Raw genomic sequence first — 22,346 nt, forward strand, 5'->3', positions numbered from 1 at the left:
GGTTAGTTGGGTAGAGTTTTTAGAAAAGGCTTACCTCAAAGGGAACTAATAGCCCTACATTGAACATTGCCCTGGACAAGTCTTCAAAAAATCAGATTATGACCCCAAAAGATCAAACTCTTTCCAAAGAACTTAATGTATTACAGAACAAAGCTCTAGAATATTTATGGAAATACAAAAGTATTCATCCTGAACAATGTGAAATCCATTCAAATATTAAAAGTGCAAAGAAGCAGGGAAACATGATCCAAAATGCTGAGGATAGTCACTCAATCAAAACCAACCCAGCTATTAGATACAGATACTAGAATTAGCAGAGGACACTAAAACTGTCATTATAACTCTAATTTATACATGTAAAAAGTTAAGTAGAGGCATAGAAAATATTGAAAGATCCAAATCAAACTTCTAGAAATGAAACTGACAGTGCCTGAAATGAAAAATGGATTGGATGGGATTAATAGTAGATTAGATATTACAGAGGGAAAAAAATAGTAAGCTTGAAGGGATAGCAAAGCAAACTACCCAACAGAAAACCGAAAGAAAAAAAATTGAAAAATGAAAAGAATATCACTGAGCTGTGGGACAACTCTCTGAAGATGAGGAGGGAAATAATGGCCAGACTTTCCTAAATTGAATGACAATTATAAAACTATACCCAAGAAGCCCAGTGAAACATGAGCTCAAAAAAAAAGCATGAAAAAGGCTAGGCATGGTGGCACATGCCTATAATTCCAGCTACTTGGGAGACTCAGGCAGGAGGATCACAAGTTCAAGGCCTGCCTGGGCAACTTAAGGGAGACCTTGTCTCAAAGTAAACTCTGCAAGAGGTCTAGAGATGTAGCTTATAATAGAACACTGGGTTCAATCCCTGGTACAATAAATAAATAAATAAATAATAGCAAAAGAGAGGAAGAAAATTATATCAAGGCACATAAAACATATACAGAGTAACAAAGATAAGATGATAAGAGAATTCTTGTTGGAAACAATATAAGCAAGAATGTGATATAGCAACATCTTTTAAAGTACAGCAAGGAAAAAAAACCTGTCAACGTATAATTCTGACTCAATGAAAATATAAAGATGGAAATAGTGATCTTTATTTACAAAGAATGAAGATCACTAGGAATAGTAGCTATATTTTTTTCTTATTCTTTAAGTCTTTTGAAAGATATTTTACTCTGTAACCAAATATAATAATAACATATTATTGGATTGAAAACATGTCAAAGTAAAACATATACCAACATAAATGTTGGAGGGAAGAAATAGTAATATTCCATAAGATTCTCATACTACATGTAAAGTGGCATAGTATTATTCGAAGGTAGAGTTTATTAAGTTAAAATGTATACTATAAACCCTAAAGCAAGTGCTAAAATAACAAAACAAAGATTATGGCTAAAAGCCAACAAGAGAGATAAAATGGAATCATTAAGAATACTCAATTAATCCAAAAGAAGGCAGAAAAAGAGAAACAAATATCAGAAAGGAAAAACAGAAAGCAAATACACAAAGATTATGGACTTCAATTTAACCATAACAAAAATTACATTAAATGATTTTTGTTAATTGGCAAGGATGATCAGAATAAGAAAGCAAGATCCAACTGCATGCTGCCAGCAAAAAAAAAAAAAAAAAAAAAAAAAAAGAACACATAAACAAGGTAAAAAAAAAAAAAAAAAAAGATATACCCTGCTAACACTAGTCAATAAAGAAACATGCAGCCAGGCATGGTGGTGCATGCCTGTAATCCCAGCAGCTCGGGAAGCTAAGGCAGGAGGATTGCAAGCTCAAAGCCAGCTTCAGCAACTTAGAAAGGAACTAAGCAACTCAGCAAGACTCTGTCTCTAAATAAAATATTAAAAGGGCAGGCCTGGGGATTGGCTCAGTGGTTAAGCGCCCCTGGGTTCAATCCCCAATATCAAAAAAGAAAGAAAGAATGCTACAATGGCTATATTAATTTCAGTTAAAGTAGATTTCAGAACAAAGAACTACCAGGAGTAAAGAAAGTCATTTCCTAATGAAAAGGCCATTCATCAAGAGGGCACAGCAAAAGGGAGGAACTCTGCAATGAAGTTGACCAATTATGCTAAATGCAGGTATGAATATATCACGGAACGTTATAACTTTATAACTGTAATATACCAATTAAAAATAAATAGAAGGAATACCAATAGAATAGAGGAAGGGGATCAGGGGGAGGGAGGAGAGGAGGGAAAGAGGAAATCTAGGGCTTGAAATGAAGCCAAATATTATATGCATTTAGGAGTCTATCAAGATGAGCCCCACTATGATGTAAAACCATAATTCACCAATCAGAAAAATTTTTTAAAAAGGACACAGTAATTTTAAACATTTATGCACCTAGTAGGAAAGCTTCAAAATACCAGAAGCAAAAACTGATGGAACTACAAGGAGAAACATATATGGCCACAATTATATGAGACCTTAACACCCCTTTCTTAATAGTTGGTAAGACAAACAGAGCAAAAAGAATAGAGGATATAGTAAACTGGAATGCCACTGTTAATCAACCTGACCTGATTGACATTTATAAAATACTTCACCCAATAACAGTAAGATATAGAGAGTTGTAAGTGAACACGGAATATTTACCAAGATAGACCAAATTCTGGGCCAGAAAACAAGACTCTATACATTAAAAGGAGTCAAGTGATACAAAATACATTCTGTGACCACAATGATATTAAATTTAGAGACAGAACAATCTTTAAAATTTTTCCAAATTTTCTAAACTATGTAAGTCAGTTACGAATGATGAATATGTCAAAGAAGAAATCAACAGAAAAACAAAAAAGTACTTTGAACTGAACAATAGTGAAAACACAATGTATCAGAACTTGTGGGTGTCACTAGAGTAGTACTTAGGGAAATCTGTGACATTAAATGTATTGTATTAATAAGAAGAATGGTCTCAAGTTTTGGTGTCAAAACTGGAAATTCTGTAACTCCTTTTTATTTTTATTTTTGCTCCCAGAGATTGAACCCAGGAACATTTAAGTACTAAGCCACATCCCTTTTCATTTTTGATTTTGAGACAGAGTCTCTCTAAGTTGCTTGGGGGCTCACTAAGTTGCTAAGGCTGGCTTTGAACTTGCCAGCCTCCTGCCTTAACTTCCTGAGACACTGGGATGATAGGCATGTGCCACTGCACCCAGCTTAGATTCTATAACTCTTAAGAGAATAATAAAGTAATATTATGAGCAACTTTGTGCCTATAAATCGAACAACTTTGATGCAATGATAAATTCCTTGAAAGATGCAAACCACCAAAGCTTACTAGAGAAGAGCTGATTAACCTGAGTAGCCCTGTGTCTATTAAAGAAATTGACAGTCTGGCTAAAAACCTTCCCATTACAGGAAATGCTCTTCCCCCCTCAAAAAAAATTAAAGAGGATGGGGTACTTTCCGATTAATCGATTAATCGTGAAGCCAGCATTGCCCTAATACACAGAGCAGACAAAGATATTACAAGAAAAGAGAATTGCAAATCAGTGTCCGTCACGGCACTGAACAACATCATCATTCAGTTTTTTCCACTCAGCGAATACAAGAATCAAAGGGGTGAGGAGGCGTGCCAAAAGTACACAGTGCACCCTGAGCAGAGTGTATCCAGAGACCAGTTGGAAATGGGTTTCCCTTTCAGTGTTCCAAAGTGCCCTGGTAAAGTATGGGGAATCAGGAGGAGTGGGCAGTAAGGAAAAAGCTTCCCTGACCCAGGAAAGTGATGGCTGAGGTCCTATTCAGGGACCTTCTCTTTCCCCCCAAGGTGTCCTTGGTGATACCAAGCTTGGCGTGAGAACCAAGAAAGCCTTGTGTTTATTAACAGCCCTGTGAGCAGAAGGGGCGTCTTCCTGATGGGTGAGGTCAGCCTGATCAAGAAAGAGCAGGGATGGAGCAGGGACTGATCTTGCCCGACTCAGGGGGCATCTCAACTGTGCATCCCTGCTGGGGGTCAGGGGGCCAGTGGAAGCTGTTGACAAAGCTGCCATTGTGCTCTTGGGCCTCATGCACTGCATGGCCACCTCACTGATAGACCTAGAGTTAACAAAATCGGGAACTTAAGGTAACTGAATTTATTAGGGCCTCCTTTCCCACCCTTCCACCTCGGATGTGCAGCCCATCTGATGTGCAGCCAGCCCCTCCTCAGGCTTATTACTCTAAAGTGATCAAGAGACAGCCCCTGCCTTGAAGAGATTGCAGGCCTGTTATTCACCTGCGACTGTCTGCAAGTCATTCATTCATTCCTCGTTCAGCAAATGCTGATTGAGTGCTACAATGTGAGCTTACTGTGTGGTCTAGGCTCTGGGAAAAGAGTGAACAAATAGGCAGGCTGTTTCTTCCTCCTAGAGCTTACCTCACCCTGGGGGAGGGGCAGTCATACTGTAATCAAGCAAAGAAGTTTATTAATTTTCCAAATGATGGTAAGTGATGTAGGAAAAAGAGAAGCAGAAGCAGGGTAAAGGGTAGTGAGAGCTCCAGGGTTGGGGTACTATATTTTAGTGCTCAGAGAAGCCCTCTCGGATAACATAGGAGGAGATAAAAGAAGCAAGGGTCCTAGCTGGGCAAATACCTGGTGGAAGAGTCCCGCAGATAGAGGAAACAGCAAATGCAAAGGCCCTGAGGCCATCCTGCTTGGTTCAGGTGGCTGGCACCACATTAACAAGAAGCAGGGCTGAAGAGGTGTCTAGGAGGAGGACAGACATCATGATGGACAGCTGCTTTTGCCACAGTGGGTAAGATGGGAAGCCACTGGAGGGTTCTTGAGCAGAGAGTGACATGATCTAATTTTCATTTTGAAAGGATCACTTTCATGGCTATTTTAAGGATAAACTGTGGGTGGCCACAGAGGAAACTGGGAGTCCATTACAGGGAAATAAAGGAGAGAGCGACTCAGACCACAGTGTGAGTGGCAGCATCCTATGTGGTTGAACTCCAAGTATGCTTTGAAGAGATGGAGATGGCAGGATTCACTCAGGACAGTGTAGGTATGCAGAAGAGGGAGCCAGAGATGGCCCCAGGGTCCTTGGCCAGAGCAGCCGAGGGATGGAGTTGCCACTCACAGAAATGGAGATAGATGACTTTGGGAAGAGCAAATTCTGAGGAGACATCAAGGGGTTTTGGTGGGGGGGGCGGGGAGGGAGGATAGTTTGTTTTTATTCCAGACAAGTTTGAGACACTATAAACATCCACATTTTAAGGCAGTTGAATACATGATGCCATTTGAGTTGTGAAAAATGGAAATGGTGACAGGATTCTTTTCTGAGTCGCTGTGTTTTTGCCTGGTTTTGAGTAACTCATCTCCCTTGAGGAGCAAGAAATGCCTAAGGCACAACAGAGAGGAAGTCTAAAAACAGCCCCAGTCATCTGTGGTGTGGGGACTGATGGCCCTTATGTTCTGTGCTCAGGACTCAGCAGGAGCCGTGCCCACCACCTCCTGCCCTTCCCGATGAGGAGGAGAACTGGAGTCTGTGCCCACCCTCAGCCCCCACAAGGAAGAGCTTGTTGTCAGACCCTCCACCAAGCAGGCACAGGCTTGGAAGACATATTTGATTCTTATTAGCAGTTTTTGCCCTTTTTATCATGATTCATGTGGTTGAGTAACCTTGCCTGACACTTTCAGGGCGAGATTAGCTCCAGGATACCCAGATGTGGCACAGGGTGGACTTCCCGTGTGGCCAGTTGTCAGCCAGGCAGCTGTGAGCTAGGAAGGAAAGAGTCCAGGTTTTGTCGGAGCATCGCAGATTTTTCAGGAGGCTAAACTCAGCTCTCCTCCTCTGAAGTTAAATGACTCCCTTCTGAACAATGATGTGTCTTTCAAGGGAACCATTATTGACCCTTCAGACCCAATATTGGGATTTAAAGGTGCTCATGAGCCTTAAAATAAAATGGCAGTCAATAAATTTTTTTTTCAAATTGACTTCTTTGATTTTTTTAAACAGACTTCAGTCAGTTCAACCCTTGGGTTGAAATTGGAAAGATTAATTGCTTATAAGCAAGAATGCTATCAGCTAAAAATCAAAACATGGACACATTCCCTACCCCTATAATTTATGCAAGGTAAAACCCACTCGTCAGCTGCGGAACTGATGTGTGGTTTGTGATTTTTATTATTTCTGCAAAGAGATGCATTCTCTACATCTGCTAGAAACAAATACTGTGTTCCCCATTCATAATAACATCTCCCATTTATCTAGTGCTTTTATTTATTTATACCTGTGCCAGGCTGGGCACTTGACCAGCTTTATCTTACCACTCTGCATTTTTTCCACTCTGCATTTTTGTGTGATGATAATTTTATTTTCTTTATGCTCAACATTGCCTCTGGTTTACAAAAGCACTATTCTGACTGTTTTGTGATTTTGTCTCCTCCAAAATGGTTTGTATCCAATGATAATTACTAGCTCCATTTTACAGATGCACAGACTGAACCTTAGAGAAGCTCAGCTCTCGGCTCCAGTTTGAACAGCTAGTAGAAGACAAAGATTCAAACCTGGATCCAAACAGGTGGTTCCTTCTACTGCAAGGTGTATGGATGGACTGAGACCCAGGTCTTACAGAGGAGAGAGACATTTTTAAATTCTTGTGCTTTGTGCATGAAGTTTATTAGATAGCCATTGTGAGCAGGATTTGCTAAATAAATCTAGCGAACACAACAGGCAGACTCCTCCATTTGCATTTTGCTCTTCATGCTGAAGGTAACATGCTAGTCCAGGAGCAGATAGATAGCGTTTGGTAAAGTTGGTTATGAAGATGAGTTTGATTTTAAGTGATGTCAGCCTTGAATGGGTTTAGGGGAAGAGGAAATAATGACTCAAAGATAAGGACAATTATCAGTTCTCTCCCTTCATTAAGATGGTCTTGGGGGGCAGCTGGTGATAAGACAAGCAGAGACCCTCAGTTCAGGAGCACTGTTACCTGGAACAGAACACCAGGCACTTCTAATTCTTTTGGAGGTGAGGGGTGGGGAGGGAGTAAGGAAAGGGGTAACCAGGGATTGAACTCAGGGGCACTAGACCACTGAGCCACATCCCCAGCCCTATTTTGTATTTTATTTAGAGACAGGGTCTCACTGAGTTGCTTAGCACCTTGCTTTTGCCCAGGCTGGCTTTGAACTCATGATCCTCCTGCCTCAGCCTCTGGAGCTGCTGGGATTACAGGAGCACACCACTGTGCCCGGTGGCACTTCTGATTTTAAGTCCCCTTCTCCACACCTTCCTGGAGGAAGACATGCAGGGTCTTTTCTATCCTTGCTGCCCCTACACTCACATCCTCAATCTTCCTTGTAGCAAATGGCAACAATTTAGTGTATAACTCTCCAGTTTCTCCTTTGCTTATGCAGCATGCGTAGACTTGTAAGTGCAGTTTCGAGTTTTGTTTTATTTTACAAAAATGTGGTTGTATGGTAACATTTCAGTCCACAAGTAGCTTCTTTCACTTAGTAGACTGCAGTCACCTTTGCAAGACATTTCTAGCAGCTGTGTGATCTGTTCTGCAGCTCCTTGAAGGACAGGCGAACAGCTTGTTTCGAGCTCTTTGCCTCCAGAAACTGTGTGGCGAGGCACCCTGGAACACTGATCTTTATAATTTATTTCATCTTTTCTCCTCTTTCATGAATTATTGAGTGTCTTCATATTAAAGTCCATTTCTTCCTAAAACTGTTGGCCTGGCAGCTGACACCCACCTGGAATCTGAGATGTGGTCTTCATGGTTGTTAATTCCCACCTTCCATACTATATTCTTTTTTTTAAATATCTTTTTTAATTTATTATTTTTTTAGTTGTGATAGACCTTTATTTTATTTATTTATTTGTGCTGCTGAGAATCAAACCCAGTGCCTCACACATGCCAGGCAAGTGCACTCCCGCTGAGCCCCAGCCCCAGCCCCCATGCTATATTCTTAACCAGAACTCCTCCTCCTTGCTCCAGCCTTTGTTTAAAGACTGAGTAGGCAGAATACATTGTATGTTGTGTCTTTAGGAGGAACAAACATTTTATCCTATGGGATGGAAATGACAAGAGATTTGATTGGATTTTTTTAAAATGTGTTATTTTTATCAACATCTTAAAACCAGATAAAAGCTGAATAAAGAGGTTTCCAAAATTTAGCATCACAGGGGTAGGAAAAGACAGCACAACCCAGGAGTCTTTAAATACTGCTTGAATCTGTCGTCTCTGGCCCAGATTGGCTGGTGGAGGCCGGTGATGACCAGGCAGCACTGAGGGTCATGGTCAGCAACAGTATTAATGGTGACTTCTGGTTTTCTTTAGCTGTCTGTTGAGAAGAGAGAACAGCAGGTGGGTTCGGCTGGCTCTCAGCAAAGCTTTCCCTAGTGGAAAAGGGCCTTCACAAAAAGGTCTATCTTGGCCTGTGTTGTCACAGTCATTTTCCAGTTCCTCTTATTCCAACGGACTGTATTTAAGAGGAACCCAGTGTCTGCCTAGAACCCAGAGAAGAGCTGAGAAGGGCTGAGGAGCCAAGTGCCCACTGAGGGAGGAGGCTGAATGTTGGAATGTGTCAGAAAAGGGCTTTCCGTGTGAATCTGGAGCGGGGTTGAGGGAAAGGGGCTTTCTCAGGCCTTTTAATTTTTTATTTTTGAGATAGGATCTTGCTAAGTTGCTTAGGCCCTTGCTAAGATTCTGAGGCTGTCCTCCAACCTGTGATCCTCCTTTCAAGCTGATGGGATTACAGGTGTGCACCATCAAGCCTGGAGATGTTTGTAACTTCTCTTTAGTCGACTTCTTGGGGTTCTAGTGTCCCTGGGACATTGTCTTTCTGACAAAGTTGTTATTATAAGGGACTGTCCTTTTTGCAAAACAGAGAAGGGAGATCTCAAAATTTTGAACTTCAATCATTTGTTGGAAAATGATCTACACGATGGCATCTACAGAATGGAAACCGGTCTTATGTGCCAGATGCTGTATCAGGCACATTCACATATAGTACTTCTTTCATTCTTTGTGACAGTCTCAATAGGAAGGACTTCTATCCCTATTGTACCTAAGTGGAAACTGAGACTCACTTTCCCAAGCTAGCTGCTAAGTGACAGAAGTGGACTTTGAACCTGGATCTTGCCAAGGTCTCTTCCTCCCATGCCCCGCCCTCACCACACCTACAGTTGCATCCTCTCTTTTAACCCTGGATGGAGGGCCACTGTCTGCAATGTGGATGAGCTGTCTCACTCTGTGGCCTTGGAAGGATCCCTCCCCTCCTGCACCTCAGTCCCCTCATCTGTAAACCCAAGGGCACAGACGGGATGAGAGTCAGTCCTTGCAGCCTTAACGTGCAATGGTTCACCTTGACTTCTCAGGCTGAGCTGTGCACTCAGCCTGGGAACACTAGCTGGCTGTCTGTGTTTATCAGCCCAAAGAGTTCCTGGCTTCTGTCACCCCCAAAACACACAGGCTAGTGGAAAATCTACAAACCTTTCTCGGCTGCAAAGGAAGGTGTGTTGGATTGGGTTCCCATGGTGAGATGCTAAAATTGTGCCCAATTGTTTATCTAGGAGTCCAAGCATTGGACGCTTTCAAACAGCAGAGTCTCTCTAGAAGAACTTTTAAAGTGATTATCCCTTTAAAAAAGAAAGAACTCGCTCTTGTAACCACTGAAGAACAATTTGCAATAATGTGCAGAGGATAGAGTGTGTACTTCGGGAGTCTATTCATGATGTCATGTGGACCAGTTGGCACAGTATTGACAGGGCACATCATGCAGAATAATGGTGTGTCCCCCAGTCTCGGCGTCCATGACCCAGAAGCCCAGATGTCCATGTTAGTGAGATTTCTGAAGTTTAGAACTCTTAATTCTAAAAGAATTCAATTGTCTTTAAAATGAAAAAGAAAAAAAAATGAACTAACTTTAGTGCAAACTTAGATGCTTGCTTTTGGTTTTTCATGCAGGGAATAGATTTAGGGACAGGATAGACTTCTAGGGTTTCCATGTCACGTCATGTACTGGGGCTTCCCACATGAGGAGCCAAGGGCAATAAAGGGAGGCCGGGATGTTGTTCAGTTGGAATTGTAAAAAGTCCGACAGCCAAGCTCTCAGGAGGAGGAAGAGGTGGGGCTGTGGCAAATCAGGCTCCCAGTGCCTAAAATGGAAAGATCCTTCCAAGAATGGATTCCACTATTAAGAGGCCATCGTACCTCTCTGTGTGACTCTGTCTCTGCTTCCCTCATTAACTCTGTGACTCTTTTCCCATACAAGAAGGTCATATCCTCAAGGAAGAGAATTAAGTTGGCCTGGTGAATGCCATCTGGACACAGTCTTCGTTCAAGGCCATTGACACCTGGCAAGTCAATACCCTTGGGTGAGGGCTCCATTCTGCCCAGTAGCTGTAGCCAGGAACAGGGCAGTCCTAAGGCCCACCCTCTGGGGTCTTCCTCAGCAAGGTCATTTCTGTCAGAAGGAAAGGCATGGGAAGGCAGGCCCCATGTGTGAACCGACTGGCTCAGAGTTTCCTTTTTGGACCAAGATGGGGTGATATGCCCCACCATATCCACTCCCAGTCACCTTTCAGCCCAGACATGCAAGTCTCCTTTATAAAGGAGGAAACTGAGGCTTGCAGAGGTTGGTAATCTGCCCGAGGTTGTGTGGTTAATAAGTGGTCTCTTTGGCACCAGCCATACCAAACTGCTTCTGATAAATGGGAACAAGCACAGAATGAACAAATGCAAATGAGCATGGAATGGACATCCACAAGCATGCTTGGGCCCCCCATTTCTCCCAGGGGGTTTTCAGTTGCTGAATTCATCAACACCTCCTGCAGACCCCACTCTTCTAGGCTGCATGGCTCAGCCCCTTCTAGACCTAGAAGACAGGCAGCCCTGGGAACACGGTGACAGATGCCAGTTCCTTGAAACTGTGTCTGATTTAGATTTGTTGTTTACATCCGGGGTCTCCAAAGGATTTTCTCTTTGTGTTGTGACTAAAGGAGGAGCTGGCCACAACCCTGGCCGACACCAGCTGGCCAGGTGTTCTGGTCACATCATCACCTCCCAGCCCCCCTCCTTACCTGGAAAGCAAGATCACTGCCCAGGCCCCTTCCCACTCCAGTTCCACCCAGCAGCCACCGAAGGCCTGCTCGCTGCTGGCAGGGCTGGGCGTGAGGGGGTGCCCCCTCCCCCCGGGCTTCACTTCTCATCTCCAGGCTGCTTCATTCTGTCTCACATCACAGCTGTATGCAGGCAGGCAGCAGAACACTCATAATTTATTAGCTTTATATTATTTGTCTGCCTCCTCCCCTCCCCCACTGGACTCATCCTGAGGGACAGGGACAGCAGCATGGTCCTCATGTTGTAATCCCAGGGCTCAGCTCTGGCCTCCCGTGGGAGGTGCGTTTCTTGAAAGCAGGAATGATTGAGAGAGTGAGAAATGGGCTGTCAGAGCTGGGCATGGGCTCAGGCCCAGGCGCCAAGACTGTGATTCGAGTCCAGAAGAGCAGAGCGTTGGCTGAAGCCTTTCTGTAGCCCTGGGCCCTCTCTTGGCCCTGATTCAGAGGGAACTGGAGTCAGGAGCCTTCTCTGCTGAGTTCTTGCCACTGCACTGGCCAGAGACAGCTACTCACTCCTCTCTCCATGTGACAGTTTAGATGGGCCGTCTCACCTGGCATTTGTGACATTCCTCTGGGGTCACCGTCCCCACATCCTACTCCCTTAAGCACGTGAGTGTCAGGGTTGTTCAGCCAACTTGCATAGACGGTGCCGCGGGCTGAGGAATTGGATGTGTGTTATGGTTCCTTTAAAGATGATTGATCATCCTGTCTCAGGGTTGACTCAGAGAGATTATTTTTGAAATGCTTCCTTTGTATTTTGACTTCTTTTATAGCCAGCATTAAGCCCTGAGGTGTATGTTCAGGGCTAGTGTATTAGATTCGTCTTTGTTTCCCAAGAGCTCAGAATCCTTAAGGAATATTAAATTGGGGAACTCACTCACAATGGAGCTCAGTTATCTCCCAGTCCAACTGCTGCCTCCAGGACCTTCTGTCCAGGTCACTTTCTCCTCATCAGTGAGCCAGCAAAGTTCTCCTATGGCAGAAGAGAGAAGCCACCCCTTCGGATCAGAGGTGTCCCTTGGGGACATTTTTTTTTGTCTCCTTGTCCTTCAGAAGCCATCACTAGATCCAAAAGAAATTGATTCAACTGACAGGGTTTAGGGATTGTCCAGTTATATCAACAGGACTCTTTTAGCTACAAGTGACAGAAATCTAACTCAAACTGATTTAAGAAAAGAAAATGTATTGGTTCACATAATGAAAAAACCAGGGGCAGACTTTGGTTTCAGGCACAGCTGGATCCAGGTTCCCATGGATGCCAGCAGGCATCTCTCCAGCTCTTGGCTAAGGTTTTTGGTCTGTTAACTTCATTCAGAGGCAGAGAACAATCATAGCTGCAGGCAGGCCAGATGTATACCCTCCCAGGTTCAGTTTCACCAGAATAGAGCTAACTTCTCTCCCAGTCCTCCCAGCAAAGTTTTATTCTGATTTACAAGTTCCCACCCCTGATCCAGTCACCATGGATAAAGAGCCTTGACTGAGCCAGGCTCCCTTGCCCAGCCCTAAGGTGAGGGAGGAGTTGGCTTCACCCAAACCCGGGTCCAACTGAGGGGCAGGAGAGTCCCCAAGGAAAATCAGGATGCTGTCACCAAAAGAAAGGAAAGGATTGCAGAGCAGGCACCCAAGCCAGGCCCACTGCATCAGTCGAGCTCCCTTAGTGACATGAGAGGACACTGACCCAGCAAGAGGACTGGCTTGTGATAATGGCAGAGCAAAAGCTGGAAGCTGGGATTTCATACTCTTTCTCGGTTTCCTTGGATTTGAGGTTTTAACCATTCACTCTTGTTTTTGCTTATAAATTAACAGCACTGACAAATTGTTCCTGTGAAAATATTGGTATGTGTTAGGGATGGATGGGCTTAAATCTGGACTCCATCCCTTACCAGCTGTTTGACCATAGGCAAATTTCATGACTTCTCTGTGCCTTGTTTGTTTCTTGTTGTAGTGAGATCATAATAGTCCATCCCTCTTAAGACTATTGTGAGCACAAATGACTTAGTGCATATTAAGTGCCTGTGACACTGCCTGGCTTATTAGAAATCCTCTACCAATGTATTTATTGTCATCGTTATCATCTACTTTATTTTTAATTGCATTAGTATTTAATAGTTTAAATTGTTCATCCTTTTCACAATTTCCCCTTCTGATGGACATTAGCTTTGTTTCTTCTCACTGTTGCAGACAGTAACTCAGCAAGCATCCCCCACTGAGCCTCCTGTCCCCACGCTCTGCTCTCCTGATCGAACTTTACCCAATCGAGGTTGAGATCTAGTCAGAATGAAGCAAAGGCTAGTGGACAGGCTCCTGCCAGGGGTAAAATGTTTTTCATGCAAATCTTAGTTGTTAGACTCTGAACTCTGTCTCTTCTTTTATAATGCCACCAGGGGTCAGAAACATTGAGCCTGGCCCGGCACAGTGGTGCACATCTATAATTCCAGTGGCTCAGGAGGCTGAGGCAGGAGGATCTCAAGTTCAAAGCCAGTCTCAGCAACCTAGTGAGGCCCTAAGCAACTCAGCAAGATCCTGTCTATGAATAAAATACAAAAAGGGCTGGGGATGTGGCTCAGTGATTAAGCGCCCCTGGGTTCAATACCTGGTACAAAAAAGAAAGAAATATTGAGCCTAGTTGGGGAGGGGACTGCAAATGGATGTTGGGCATGTGCTGGAAATTCCACAGGGCACCACTTCCACCCTCTGTGGGGACCTCAGTGGCATTGCTGTGCCTGCCTCCACCTCCAGCAGTTCTCCAGGCTTCCCAGGAAGCCATGCTGCATCCGGAAGGCCACAAAGACTTCCAGATGGGCAGAGCAGAGGGAGCACACAGGAGTCCATGTGCTGTTTGCCACATTGAGGAAATGAAGATGTGTGTGCAGAGAAGGAAACAGACATGCACCCCAGATGTTGAGCCAAGGTCAGCCCCAGAGCATAGGCGCTCCTCCACACACACAACAGCCCAATAAGTCCAGAGTAAATGGAAAATATCATAGCAGAACTTAAACTGTACTACAGAGCTATAGTAACAAAAAAAGCCTGGTATTGGCACCAAAATAGGCATGTAGACCCATGATACAGAATAGAGGACACAGAGACAAACCCACATAAATACAGGTATCTCATACTAGACAGAGGCACCATGAACATACATTGGAGAAAAGATAGCCTCTTCAACAAATGGTGCTGGGAAAACTGGAAATCCATATGCAGCAAAATGAAACTAAACCCCTCTCTCTGACCATGCACAAAACTCAACTCAAAGTAGACCAAGGACCTAGGAATTAAACCAGAGACCTGTGCCTAATAGAGAAAAAAGTAGGCCCAAATCTTCATCAATAAATGAGGTAAAGAGAGAGCCTACATTTGGGGAACAAATTTTTACCCATCACACATCAGATAGAGCACTAATCTCTAGGGTATATAAAGAACTTAAAAAGCTAAACACCAAAAAAATAAATAGCCCAATCAATAAATGGGCCAAGGACTTGAACAGACACTTCTCAGAAGAGGATATACAATCAATCAACAAATATATGAAAAAATGTTCAACATCTCTAGTAATTAGAGAAATACAAATCAAAACTACTCTAAGATTTCATCTCAGAATGGCAGTTATCAAGAATACAAACAATAATAAATGTTGGAGAGGATGTGGGGGTAGGGGGAAAGGCACACTCATACATTGCTGGTGGGACTGCAAATTGGTGCAATCACTCTGGAAAGCAGTATGGAGATTCCTTAGAAAACTTGGGAAGGAACCACCATTTGACCCAGCTATCCCACTCCTCAGTCTTTAAGCAAAGGACTTAAAATTAGCATACTATAGTGATGCAGCCACATCCATGTTTATAGCAGCTGAATTCACAGTAGCTAAACTGTCAAGCAACCTAGATGCCCTTCAATAGATGAATGGATAAAGAAACTGGTATATATACGCAATCGAATATTATTACTCAGCGTTCAAAGAGAATAAAATTATGGCATTTGCAGGTAAATGAATGGAGTTGGAGAATATCATGCTAAGCAAAATAAAATGGGGTTTGTACTGCCTAGTTAGTGAAAAGGAAGCTAAAAAAAAAAAAAAAAAAAAAAAAAAAAAAAAAAAAACCCAAAGGCCGAATGTTCCTGATAAGTGGATGCTGGTCCATAATTGCCCCCCCCCCCACCGGGGGAATGGAGGAACTGTGATTGGGCAAAGGGGAGGGTGGGGAGGGGACATGGGGGTATGAGTGGAATGAGGTGGACATTATTACCCTAGGTACATGTGTGGCTGCACTATGGCACAATGCTACATGGTGTACAACCAGAGCAATGAAAAGTTATGCTGCAATTGTGTACAATGCATTAAAATGCATTCTGCTGTCATATATACCTAATTAAAATAAATTAATTAATTTTTTAAAAAAATGGATGTGATGCACCTTCCCCACTGAAATCATAGCTTAGCAGCACAGTACACTGCACAGCATTGGTGATTCTTCCTGGAGACCACATGGCCAACTGGGAACTGGGGATCACCATTGCTGCCCAGCATCACAGGAGGGCATAGAACTTTGTCACTCGCCCAGGACACAATCCAAATTCAAAATGAGAAGGAAAGTTTCCACTGGATGCACATCACTTTCACACCATCATAAAGTCAAAAAATTGTTAAGCAAAACCATCAGAAGTTGGGAACCATATGTATTTGCTCTTGTTATCCATTTTCCTTTGAACCTTTCTATGTCTTCCAGATTTCATGCTGAACAGTTTGTCACCTAGAAACCACAAAAATGCAAATATTATTTTAAATAAACACAATTGGGATTTGATATCTGAATTGAATTCATTTCCCACTATGGGCTCCATTTTCTTCATCCGGAAAATGGAATTTGTACTGCCTAGTTAGGGAAAAGGAAGCATGCTCTACAAACCATCAGGCTTGGGGAGACGAGAAAGGTCCTTGCCTGGTCACTATGGTAGCCATCCCCAGCCCTTTGCAATAGGAGCAGTGTCCAAGTCCCCCTCCTGGAGACCACCTGCACTGTGGTTACTTCCCAAGGCATCTGGGCGAAGAGCTTCATCTTGTTTATCATACACAAAAGCCCTGGGCATGCTCTCTCAGTGTTAGGATCTCAATTCACAAGTACAGACAAGTATTCCATGGAGTTGGCAAGATGAGGCGGATCTGGGGTGGGTGATGGCCTCTATCTTCCCCCATGCCATCCCCCGGTCCCCCATCTGCTGCCCTCTGAGAACTAATAAGAGAATGAGAAACCAGGCTTTGCCTGGGCTCTACCAGGAAGGTGGCCTGTGGGCAGGTGTGCCGAGCCAGACTCTGCTGGATTCTGAAGAGAAGGATTTGAGAATGTGCTGCAAATTTTTATTTAAGCAAAGGGCTTCTACTAAGCTGGGACCAAACTAATGAGCAGTGCTCATGGCAAAAGTCGAGTTGCAATTTTGTGTTTATTTAGTGACTGAATGATTGGATGGATAGGAGAGGGAAAGAAACAGTAGATTATAAAGATACACACAGAGAGAGGGGGAACAGGTTCAGGGCTGTGATCCAAGCTGAGCCTTTTATTTGAGTTCTGAGTAATCTTTAATTCCATGATTGAATTAAATTAGAAGTGAACTTAGTCCATTGTGGCTTTATTTACCTCCCTTAATGTGACTGGTGTTCCCCTATCTCCTGGCAGTCAGTGGGGCCCTGGGGTTGGACAGAGCCAGGGCTCTCTGTTGGAAAGAGCAACCTTATTGTGCCTCACAGGTGGACTCCAGGCTGCTGATTGCAGCTTCCCCTCCCCCCAACCTGCTTCAGTCAAGCAGACCTCCTGTGAAATTGGTTGGAAGGCAGGAGCTTTTATAGAAAGCTAGATAGTGCCTGTCTTTCTGGGCCACAGAGGACTCAGCCAAGTAAAGGGAAAGGGACTTTTAAGAAGAGGTGCTTTCATTTATTTGTAAAAGCCGACATAATGAAGCAGAAGGTTCCCAGAGAAGTCTGGCTGACATGATCAAAGGGATTAGAGAGGAGGGGAAAGGAACCAGGAACCAGGGAGGGCTTCCTGGGGGCTGGATAAGAACCATCCAGCAAGATGGAAGAGCGGGAGGAGACATGAAAGAAGTCGGGGAGCCCCCAAAGGGAAGAGTGACTGCTCACCCATGGTTCTGGGCTCTTAGTGTTGGGGTCCAGTTCACACAGGTGCAGATGAGCACCAGTTTTCCCCTTCAGTATTTCTTTCTGAAAATTATCAGATGTGCAGAGAAGCTGAAAGAGCTCTCCACTGAATCCGCCATTCTGATCCCACAGTGGACTTGCTCTGCGCACCCCGTCGCCCAACCTTCCCTCCGTCTCAGTTGCTCACCCTCCTCTTGTCTGCGTTTTGTTTTTGACAACTCTTTAAAAATGTCATACTATTTTAGCTTGAAGGTGGACACGAACAGTCTGCCGAGAGAGAGAGAGAGAGAGAGAGAGAGAGAGAGAGAGAGAGAGAGAGAATTTTTAATATTTATTTTTTAGTTATCGGCAGACACAACATCTTTGTTGGTATGTGGTGCTGAGGATCGAACCTGGGCCGCACGCATGCCAGGCAAGCGCGCTACCGCTTGAGCCACATCCCCAGCCCTTGGCCTCTGTCTTGACTGAACCCTCCAGGGAGTCTCAGGAGGGGAAGCAGGGGTCAGGGAAGGCTGCTCTGAAGAGGAAACATTTAAGCTAGGATGTGGGGGTTTGAGAAGAAACCAGCCAAGCAATCGGGTGACATACGTGGGATGTGGGGGTGGTCACAAGTCACAGCTGGAAAGCGTGGTAACCTCAGCTTGCACCCGAGGACAAAGGGGGTGCGATGTGCTTCTTGCTGTCATTCCTAGGCAGGTTCCTTCACCTTCTGAAAGCTTCCCAGAAAGCTTCCACGCAGAGCTGTCTTGAGTGTTACCTGAGACTCTGTCAACCAGACAGCAGGCATGGTAAGAAGGACAATGTTCCTGACCCCATGCCACTCTGGGGGTGCTGCACCAGTGAGAACCCTTGCCCCTGCACAGGCTGCCCCCCCTGCCTTGGGTCTCTGCCTTCTGCCAAATGGGATGGTGAACCCCACCTTGCCTGCTCTCTGGGCTCTGGGGTCATGGGTGTTAGCACAGTGGCTGGAAGCGCAGGCTCTAGGAAAGACATCCAGCATCAGATCCTACCTGTTTCTGTTTGTATGACCTTAGGTGAGTTTCCACGACCTCTCTGTGTTGCAGGTTTCATTTTTTGTTTGTTTGTTTTGGTTTGGGCACTGGGCATTGAACCCAGGGGCCCTCAACCACTGAGCCACATCCCCAGGCCTTTCTATTTTTTATTTTGGGATAGGGTCTCACTGAGTTGCTTAGAGCCTTGCTGAGTTGCTGAGGCTGACTTTGAACTTGCAATCCTCCTGCCTCAGCCTCCCAAGCTGCTGGGATAACAGGCGTAGGCTACATGTTTGTTGAAGTGGGGAGGGTATAGTGCCTTCCTGGGGATTTTCTGTCATTTTTATAGTGAATGGACATTATTCTCCCTAGAGTCCCTCTTCAGCTGATGTGCCCATCCCCAGGCTGTCGGGAATGTGGGCAGAGGGCAACTCAGGGTCCTCCTTCCCACTGGGCATTGCCCTTGACCACAAGGAGCAGATTTGCTTAAGGTTTCGCTCCCTCTCAATGCCTAGTTCATGCTTGGAGAGAAAGGCTAGGCCCTAATCTCAATCTAGACAACTTGGGAATGTTCCAGAACTCCAGCGCTCCTGGTGAAATGTGCTCCTGGTGAAAGCTCAAATGTGACCTTTCCTTCTTCCTCCCTCACCCTGTCTCTCTCTCGCTTCCTTACAGGGGTATCTCCCCAGAGCCCTCCCCAAGAAACCATCTACACACAATTCTTCCCCTTGGAGCTGTTCCCAGGGAACCCATTCCAACAGTCCTAAATGTGAATATTTTAGGACAGTGAATTGAGATCGCTTGTTAAAATGCAAGTTGCTGGGCTCCACCCAATCAAGTGGGGTGGGGTGGCCAGACAATGCTTCTCACAAGCTCCTAGGTGATGCTGAGGCTGCTGGTCCAGGTAGAACCTGAGAAGCACTGTTTAGAAGCTCAGTAGCTTTCCTCCTTCCATCCCTCTTCCCTCCTAAAGATAAATAATAAAAATTATTGTGAAATAAAATGGTCTTGGTATAACCAAATGAACTTGCTTATTGTTCTCTGAATTTAACTTACCCACTTCTTTAAAACAAAACAAAACAAACAAAACCCCTGCAGCCCTCAAGGTGTGATTTCAAAAGTAAATGAAGATGACAAGCTAAATATTGTGGCATGTGACCATGCACTCAAAAGAAAATCAAGGGAATAACAAGGGAATTTACACAGGTAGCTGCTTATAACCACAAAGTAAAATGGGACCCAGGAAGGAAGAGCCAAACCAGGTAGAGGAGATTGGGATCAAAGCCTAAAAGCTTTGTATTATCTTTTTTTATATATATGATTTTGGAACCATGTAAATGCTTTTCATAATCACAAAAATGAGATTAGGCCAAAATTTAAAAGCAAAAAGGAATCCCTAAAAACAAAAAGCTAAATGAAATAAATGAACCCAACTGTGTATTGAAAAAGAACCATGCAGAGAGAAATTATTTAAGTAGCTTCAAAATATGAAATATGGAGGTGGGGCTATAGCTCAGTGGTAGTGTGATTGCTAGCATTTGCACAGCCCTGGGTTCAATCCTCAGTACCAAACAAAACAAAACACAAAATTTAACTCAATATTCCTAATGAAATATACCTTACAGACAAAATAAATCTGTAATAATATTGTTACCAATAATATTGGTATTGTTTTCCTGAAACTATTGTATGTTGTACGAAAAAGTCAATAAGTTATATTAATGTTAACAACCTAAATTTTTAGCAAAAGGAATATAATATATAAAACCAGAAAAAGACATCACAGGGAAACTATAGACCAAGATCCCTAATTAATATAGGTACAAAAATCCTCAACAAATTACAATAAAACCAAACTCAGCAAGGATTATATGCCATGGCCAAGTAGGGTGTCCCAGGAATGCAAGGTTGGTTCCACATATGGAACTTAATCAATGCAATAAACCATATGAATAAGGATAAAATCCACATTATCATCTCAGTATATGCCAATAAAAAGCATTTGACAAAATGCAATGCTGTTTCAGAATAAAAATACTCAAAAAACTAGGAATATAAGGGCACTTCCTCAACCTAACAAAGGGCATCTATGGAAAGCCCACACAAACATTATACTTAATGGTTGAAGACTGAAAGATTTTCCCCATCGGATCTGGAGCAAGATGTCTGCTCTCACTATTTCTATTAACATTGTGCTGGAGTCTCTAACCAAGACATTTAAACAAGAAAAAAGAAATAAAAGCTGTCTAGATTGGAAAGTAAGTGAAATACTATTTATAAATGACATTTTATTAATTATATATATAATTAATAAAATTGTGTGTATTCATATGTCTATATATATACATAGAATATCCCAAGGAATTTATAATGGATGCACCACTTGCTTTGAAGAAGTTACCAGAATATCTTATCAAATTATCTCAAGCCTCTAGATCTAACTCTCAGTTTACAGAAGGAAGACAGAAGAACATATTTTTAAACACTACAGAGATACAAGCAGCAGAATAGAGACTTCGGGAGATGTATAGTGTTTCTTAAACAACTTTTAAGGGAAAAGGAGGAAACATATAAAAGAGAGTTAGCAGACACATCAGCTAAATGCAATATATAGACTTTCTTTTGGTTCAATTTAAACAAACCAATTGTAAAAAAGACATAAGACCAAGGAAATTTTAACACCAGCTAGATATGTGATGTTATTAAGAAAAGATGTTAATTCCTTTGGGCGTTTTAGTGATTTTGAATGCCCCCAGGGGGCAGGGCCTTCCCCCTCCAAGCTTTCCATGTGGCTGGTGGAGAGCAGAGACCAGGAGCGGGCTGAGCCAGTGAAGCCCAGTTTATTCTTCCAAAAGCATGGATGAATCATTTCTCCTCAAAATTGGTTGTATGTAAGACAGAATAAAACAGTTTGTTTTTTCCTCTACTACTTAACAGACTCAATACAGGATACTTCTGTGACCAAATATGTGGGCTTCTCCCCTCCACCCCACCCAGCAATAAGCAATTCTCTGACACCAGTTGAGTGTCCCATAATTCAAATCAGTTCTAACACTATCTATCTGGAGTTAGTCGGATCCCTCAGGCCAGGGCTTAGTCTGTGACCGGCCTCACTTCTCATCCCAGCTGCAAATCCAGGCCTCAACCAGTTTTACATTATAGGTTCCCATGACCCTCTCCTTGGGGTTAATTATTTGTTAGAAATACTCACAGAACTCAGAGAAATGCTCTTCTAGCTTTTTCTTATTATAAAGGATATTACAAAGAGTACAAATGAACAGCCAGGTGAAGAGCTGCCCTGGCAAGTTCTCGAGGATGGAGCCTGGAACTTCCACACCATCTCTGGGCACACCTCCTTCCCAGCACCTCCATGTGTTCCCCAACCCAGAGGTCCTCCAAATCCCTTGGTTCAGGATTTTATGGGGAATTCATTAGCAGGCTTAATAGATTATTAACTCAGTTGCCTGCTCCTCTCCCCTTCATTGAGAATGGGGAGGTGGGGCCCAAAGTTCTAAGCTTCCAATCATGGTGTGCCAAGACCTGCACGGCGGTTAATTCAGGAAACTGGATGAGGGGCAATGGGGGGTTAAAAATGGCAAACAGACACACAATGAGAGAAAAAGCTGGGGCCTGTTGGATCACTAAACCCTAGTAGGAGATAGTGACCCAGAACAAGCTCAGCACATTTATTATATAGGTTTTATCATTAAAGGGTTATTGTGAGAAAGTTTCTTCAAAACAAGTGGAACCAACGTCATAGGTATGAGCAGCCCAATAATGACTATCATAACTTTCCATCCCTGGGCAGCTGGTGTCTGAACCTCAAGGTCAAGAACTTGGCTGGCACAGAACCTCCTATTGAACAGGGCGTCACTAGAGCAACTGGGCTATCTTTAATCATCACCTTCACACTGAAAGTTCCAAGGAGAGGCATTGCCTCTGTTTGCAGGACAGCTCAAGAATCACAATTTAGTCATTGCTCCCAACAACGGTGTGATCATTCTAGTGACTAGCCCCCTCCTGGAGCCCATTAAGAGTTGCATCATTAGATCAAAAGCTGCCCCCATGACCCAGGAAATTCCAAGGGAGTTAGGAACTCTGCGTCAGGAACCAGGGTCAAAA

General features: G+C 43.6%; 1 protein-coding gene across 2 annotated transcripts in view; it reads left to right on the forward strand.

Annotated features, from left to right (window-relative positions):
- The window catches only part of Galnt10 (polypeptide N-acetylgalactosaminyltransferase 10), a 246,371-nt gene that overhangs the window by 122,640 nt on the left and 101,385 nt on the right, over nucleotides 1-22,346 (forward strand). The window lies entirely within an intron of this gene.

This window comes from Urocitellus parryii, chromosome 1, assembly GCF_045843805.1.
Source record: "Urocitellus parryii isolate mUroPar1 chromosome 1, mUroPar1.hap1, whole genome shotgun sequence".
NCBI lineage: Eukaryota > Metazoa > Chordata > Mammalia > Rodentia > Sciuridae > Urocitellus > Urocitellus parryii.